At 43.4% G+C, this 6,893-nt stretch overlaps 1 pseudogene; it reads right to left on the bottom strand.

The window, feature by feature from the left end:
* Window positions 1-4,083: 4,083 nt before the first annotated feature.
* Window positions 4,084-6,688, bottom strand: LOC143578157 (G-type lectin S-receptor-like serine/threonine-protein kinase SD2-5; annotated as a pseudogene).
* Window positions 6,689-6,893: the final 205 nt, after the last annotated feature.

Below are 6,893 nucleotides of genomic sequence, written 5' to 3'. Positions count from 1 at the left end.
TCGGAAACAATGGAATAAACACACGACGGTGAATAGTGGTGATAGGTGGTGGAAAGAAGCGGTGGTCGGCGATGATGGTTTAGCGATGGCGGCGGGTGTTGATGATGATGAAAGGAGAGGCTGGTCGCCGGAGTTCACGGCGGTGGTGATCAGCGGTGATGGTATACGATGGTGAATGGTCGCCGGCGGTGGTCGGAGTGAGAGAGAGAGAGACGGTGGGGGGGGGGGGGAGGGTGTATATATATATATTATTAAAATTTTTCGGATTATCCATCGCCCATTGCGTAGCGCGATGGGTCATCTGGTCAAGTTAGGTTTTGGACACCATCGCGTAGTGCGATGGTGTCTGGTCTGGCGTCATCGCGCTACGCGATGACGTCAGACGTCAGGATTGCCCTAGCCACCATCGCGTAGCGCGATGGTGGGCTGTCCAGGGCCATCGCGCTACGCGATGGTTCCCAGTGAACAGAAAGTTTTTGCCGATTTGGGGTCAGGTATTTTCCGACCCGACCACTTTTCAACATCCCGACATCACCCTGAACACGTTTCCGAAGTCGAAATCTGCAATGCGTACCTGGATTGACGTGTAATTGACCAAATGCTTACCGAACCACCATGATGCACACTTCACCAAAAGCTTCCCCACACTTGTGATTTGCTGCACATAACTCGAGACGAAAGTCAAACAACGACTCGACAAACATAAAATATAATGGAACACACTTACAAACCCCGGGTTGCCTCCCGGTCAGCGCTGAATTGCGTGTCTAAAGCTTGACAATGCCTCGAATGCTTCAAGAAGTTCCATAAACCGATGAAGTCACCATAGAACTCATCGATTTCTTTTCTCTCTTCCCTTTCCTTACTGTCGGTTCCCCTCCATCTTTCATCTTAACGCCTCTCTCATTCCAACCTTTCTTCTCACTGCTACCTATTAGCTAGTTCCTGTCAGTTACAAAACATCCCTCTCTTGTATGATTTGTGCACGATGGTACACACTTGTCAACAAGAGGGTTAGTAGCATTTTCGAACAATAATAACCGCTTAACACGGTTCCCACACTTAATGCCCAAAAATCCCTCAGCACAATCAATTACCGCATGTGCTGTAGCAAGAAACGGCCTGCCCAGTATGACTTCAGATTGTTTAATATTACCCTTAGCATAATCAAGTACAAGGAAGTCAACTGGGTTGCAAAAATCGTCCACTTGAACCATTACATTAGTGACCATGCCCCGGGGGTGTGTATGAATTTGATTCGCCAACACCACGGTGGTATTTACACTCTCTAACGGGCCAAACTCATACTGATCATATAAACTGTCGGGCATGACACTAACACATGCTCCAAGATCTAGAAGTGTCCGATCAGTTTTAAAATCTCCAATTTGAATTGATAAAAATGGCACTCCCGGGTCTTGGAGTTTACTTGAGGTGGTATTATTCTCCACCCCCTCATCTCCCGTGTTGGTCAATTTGGCGTTTAGACATTTTTCACAAGTACAGTTTTCACGAAAAGTTAATTAATCTGTTTTTAATTTCACTTCATTTTGGAAAACCATTTCAGTTTGACCAACACCTTCATTCTCATCACTAACATCATTCACCACCGCCTCAACAAACTGCGGTGGCGACTCAACTTCAACACAGGTAATTTCAAAATGAGGTACAAGACTTACCGCGTTAATGTGCACACTATTACCTTTCTTCGAGCTTGAGCTGGCATGTTGTGGGTTTACTGTGGTAGCGCTCGGTAGCTGACCCGCGTTCTTCTGAAATCTCGCCACGTCTGCTGCAAGCTGACCAATCTGCTTTGACATCACTTCTGCTGACTTGTCTCTCAACTCGAACTGTCTCTGCATTTCCTTCTGATTATCAGTCACAAGCTTCAACAACGCATCTAACTTTGAATGTATTGACTCATCTGAATTTCCCGAACTACCCTTCTGTTGGTCCTGATTCTAATTACCTGACAAACTGTTACCCCGGTAACCATCTCTGTTATATCCCCGACTGTTATATTGACTGTTCGAACTACCCTGTCGGTAGTTGTTCTGCTGTCGGTTCTGACTGGACCCCTGAAAGTTCGGGTTCGACTGGTTTGACGCGCTCCCGTATTTGAAGTTCGAGTGATTCCTTAGGCCCGGGTGATAAGTGTTCGAATTGAATCCTTGGCCCTTGGACTCTCCGTACGCGTAACTGACTTCCTCCTCATCGGTATACTCGTCATCATCAACCCCGAGGCAATATTCAACCTTATGCCCTAACTCGCCACAATCTGAACAAACCGAGAATTTAACCCCGACTTTACCAACCTCTTTCTTCTTCTCTTTCCGATAACTCGCGAGTTCGCATTCCAATTCTGCAATTCTGACTGACTCGCTCGAAGCTGATTTAACTGTTCGGGTAACCCCGACTTTTCGTCTTCGTTCAGCTGCTACTTCTGACTTGGAATCCTCACACATAAACTCAAGGAAATCCCAATCATCCTCTTCTGGTTGGTTCAACAACATCCCATTACATGACGATTTCAAATACTTTCTGTCCTCGTAAGTCAATCCGTCAACAAAACACTTCACTAACTCCCACAACTCAATCTGGTGGTGCGGGCATTTTCTGATCATCTCCTTATAACGAATAAATGCCTCATGAAATAACTCACCCGGTGACTGTGCAAAATGTCTAATCTCCATCCGGCCTTCGTTAGTCTTCGACTGCGAATAATACTCGTTAAGGAAAACCTGCTGCATCTCGGCCCAGCTCTCAATACTATGCATCCGTAGCGAGTTGAACCAGTGTTTTGCTTTGTCTTTTAATGAAAACTGGAACAACCGCAACCGAACCTCATCTTGATCATAAGTACCATCACCAATAGACCCGCAAATAGCTGAAAAATCTGACAAGTGTGAATACGGGTCTTCTGATCCCAGTCCGTGAAAATGGGGAACTATGTTGATGTAGGACGGACGGGATTTAAATGTCGGCTGTCCCTGCACACGCATCTGTGGGACAATCGGTGATGCACCATCTGAAATAGCCGGTCTGAACCGACTGTTAACACCCTGAACCGGAGGCCTGTAATTCCTTTGTCTAGCCCTCGGTTCCTCAAAACCTCCCCGATTAACCTGAATCGGCTGTCTCTGTTCCTCAAAACCTCCCCGATTAGCCGTGCATCGGCATTTCTCGGGCTTCGGTTATGATCTGGTAGGCCATGTATGATACTTAGAGATGATTGGAAGTGATGGGGGCTCTCTCTTCTGCTCTGAAAATCGCCTGGAAGGTGTTGAATGGCTTCTAGGGTCGTCAAAATATTGTATAAAACAAAACCCTAATTTTCCCGATTTTGGGGACCATCGCGTAGCGCGATGGTCCTCTCTCCTGGTCCATCGCGCTTCGCGATGGACCAAAGTCAACGTCGTCATTTACAGGGCATCGCGCTATGCGATGGGTCTCTTTTCTCAGCAACTTCACATGATTGCCTCGGTAAGCGTGCTGGACATCCCGGGTCTTCATTCCATTCTTGTATAGGCCCAAATTAAGCGCATTAAGTACCTGTGACCTGAAACACAATAAACATGTATGAAGTACCATAGTTCCTAAACTAAACGAGTAAAACGAGTAAGTTAACACACATAAATATGTACAAATAAACCGAACATCAATAGGTTATATTGGCAAATTAGTGTGTCAAACCATAAACACTCACAAACACTCTAGTGAGAGGCTTAGTAGTAATAGCACACTCTAAACTTGTTTAGTATCAAGAAAGTGATTAATCCGGGTTATAGTATAACCTCAATAAATGATTTTTTTATTAAATAGTTCTCACTAAACAAGTATTATACAGTATATCTAACAAAATATTTTGTTTTATGCAAAAACTCAACATCAAATCTTATCATTATGTACAAAAAAAACTTCACACTAGTGTCGAATTAAACATCATTTTGACAAAATAAATAATTACACTTGATCAGAATAAGCATATCCTCAATGAAATATATGCTAGTCACAATAGTGTTAGATTCCATAAATTACAATTGTTTCAAACAATAGTTTATTGAAAAAAAAAACCACGAAACATTATGAATGTGCATGAAAGCCGTCCACAAGAACCTAGATCATGGTTACTTACCTAGGACCGGATAGAACAGAAGCCATCAATGGTGTCAAATTTTTGTCATGTTCAACTTCTGTATTTTGCATTCTAGGGTCTGTGAAGTTGTAATCCAAGCTAGAATCTACAGTCATTACGCCTTCTAACACCTTAACAACCGTCGCCATTGAAGGCCTTTTCGTATAATCATATTGTAAACACCACGAAGCCACTTTCATCATCTCCACGACTTCTGAACCGTGTGTCTGCATATCTTCACTGTGCTTGTCTACCATATCTAGTAGCATCCCTTGTTCCCAACATTTTTGAAGGACGCAAAGTAAGTGCCAGCTTTCTTCAGCCTGAGATTTGTCGAAGTTCTTCCTCCCACACAATATCTCTAAGAGAACGATCCCAAAGCTATATACATCGACTTTTTCAGTAATAACTGATCCCAACCATTCTGGAGCTAGATATCCCAGTGTTCCCCTCATAGTAGTTATTACTTGTGTTTGATTTCTGTCGATGAGTTTTGACAACCCGAAATCAGATACTTTGGCATTGAAATAACAGTCTAGCAATATGTTTTGAGGCTTAATATCTTGGTGGATGATTTTTTGCCTACAATCTTCATGAAGATATGCCAGACCCTTGGCTACGTCAAGAATGATTTTCTTTCTGCATTCCCATTCTAGCACGTTCTCTCGGTCTCCATGGTAAATCCAGCGTTCTAACGATCCGTTACTCATGAATTCATACACGAGAAAACGTTGTGATTTCCATGCACAAAATCCTCTTAGTGTAACCAGATTCACATGGTGAATGCTTCCAATGGATTGAACCTCAGCTAGAAACGATTTGTTAACCTGCCCAAGACCCTCGAGACATTTTACTGCAATCTTTGAGCCGTCTTCAAGCGTCCCTTCGAAAACTGCTCCAAATCCTCCTTCACCAAGCTTTTTATTGAAATTATCTGTGGCGGATTTCAATTCTTCATAGGAAAACCGAGTCGGCATTCCTGGTACATCGCCTATAGCCTCTTCCTCCATTTGAGCAGCATGCCTTCGCTTGCGGATTATGTAAATAAGAAAACCCATAACCCCAAGGATAAACAAAACACTTCCAATAGTGGAAATTAATATAACTCCTAAAGTCGATTGAGATGATCGAGATGATGGACGAGTGGAAGTAGAAGGAGGTGATCGAGCTAATGGAGGAGTGGAAGCAGGAGGAGGTGATTTTGCATTCTGCACTTTTATGAAAGCCGACGCATTATAATGAATTGCCTCCGGATTAACATTCGCCATCGTGTAAACCTCAAAAGGTAAATAACAATCCCCACTTGAAGCATTTGAACCATACTGAAAGAAAGCTGCTTTGCATGAGCAATTGTTGACACACGCTTGTTTACAAGTCTCCGAATCCACCATCTCCATGTCGGCACTAAAGCTGGAGTGCATAACATTCTCAAGTGCAATAAAAGTTTGATCTTCGGTAGCGTTACACGTAAGAGGAGTAGTTTCAGAGCAACCCAGGTCCGGTTGAAGATCATCTACTGCTCGAAAATAGTCAATCCTGGGCGAGCTTGATACTGGACAGCTACACTGTTGATTACCGGAGCATACGCCATTTCTTCCGCAAGCCAAAGGATAACCGCACTCTCCAAGAAGACCGGTAAATAGATCAGCCACCACTAACTACATGTCTTGCCATTCAAACACTTTCAAATGCCCATCCGGCATCAGTTTCATATACTGAGCGGATGATGCTTGAGGTATGGGAGTCCACATATCGGGATCGTTTGGCTCAACAGAAAGCACGAACAAAGCGAAACTGCCATTCAAGAACCTAACGTATCTTCTTCCTTTATTTTTGTCTTCTCCAGAGACCATAAAGCTGTTATAGACTTGAGGCGGGTTTGATCCAACATAAGCAAACAAGCCTTCATCCGTCACTTGAAGAGAAAACAAACCTTTTTGTGCCGTCCAATTGGTTTCCGAAACACTAGGTATCAACTGCTGTCCTTGAAACAGTCTTTGCCCCAGTACCAAACTGTCCGTTGGGTAATCGAAAGACTGCCAAACCACCGAGCTATTGACATCAAACAACACCAGGTTTCCATCATCGGTTAAGTTCAAACCAGCAGCAGATTTCCCAGTGGTGTTGGTACTCCAAACTATGCTTCCATCAACATCCTGCAGGACCAATTTCCCCGTAGCAGTGAGATTGAGTATTGCACCATAGCTAACCGGATGGTCTCGGTTTGGTGACCACACAACTTGAGGGAACCCTATAGCGGGTGCAACGATATTGCTCACACTGTTAGTTTGAACAATGAATACAGCGAAAAGGTAAGATGTGCATGTTCCATTGCAGTAGAATCCACCAGGCGAATTTCGGTCCGAATGATCCTCTAACGAGGATGGCTCGGACCTTTGAGCTGTCTGTGAAGTTAACAGAATGTGGTAAAGATTCAGTGTTGGCCCATGTGGTCGAAAGATTTGCGGTAGGGTAATCGAAGGGCGGTTGGGCAGTGGTTGAGTAGCAATTTAAGATGAGAAACAAGGCAAAACAATAACAAATCCTCATCACTAATGACTAGTGAACACACAAGAGTCTATGGAGATATATGCTTTGTGATTTAATATCATATCTACTGTAGGAAAGTCAATTACATTATGCTATAGTTGACTTATTTGAGATAAAACCGTGTCTTGATATTTGTAAGGGTACCACTTAAAAAAAAGAAAAAAAAAAGAGGGAAGATGTATTACTTCATCTCAATAAATACTTGTGA

Source organism: Bidens hawaiensis, unplaced genomic scaffold (genome assembly GCF_021521415.1).
Source record: "Bidens hawaiensis isolate Kalapana, Puna unplaced genomic scaffold, B.hawaiensis_p1.1 tig00029045_1, whole genome shotgun sequence".
Lineage (NCBI taxonomy): Eukaryota > Viridiplantae > Streptophyta > Magnoliopsida > Asterales > Asteraceae > Bidens > Bidens hawaiensis.
This window is presented reverse-complemented; position numbering and strand designations above follow the sequence as displayed.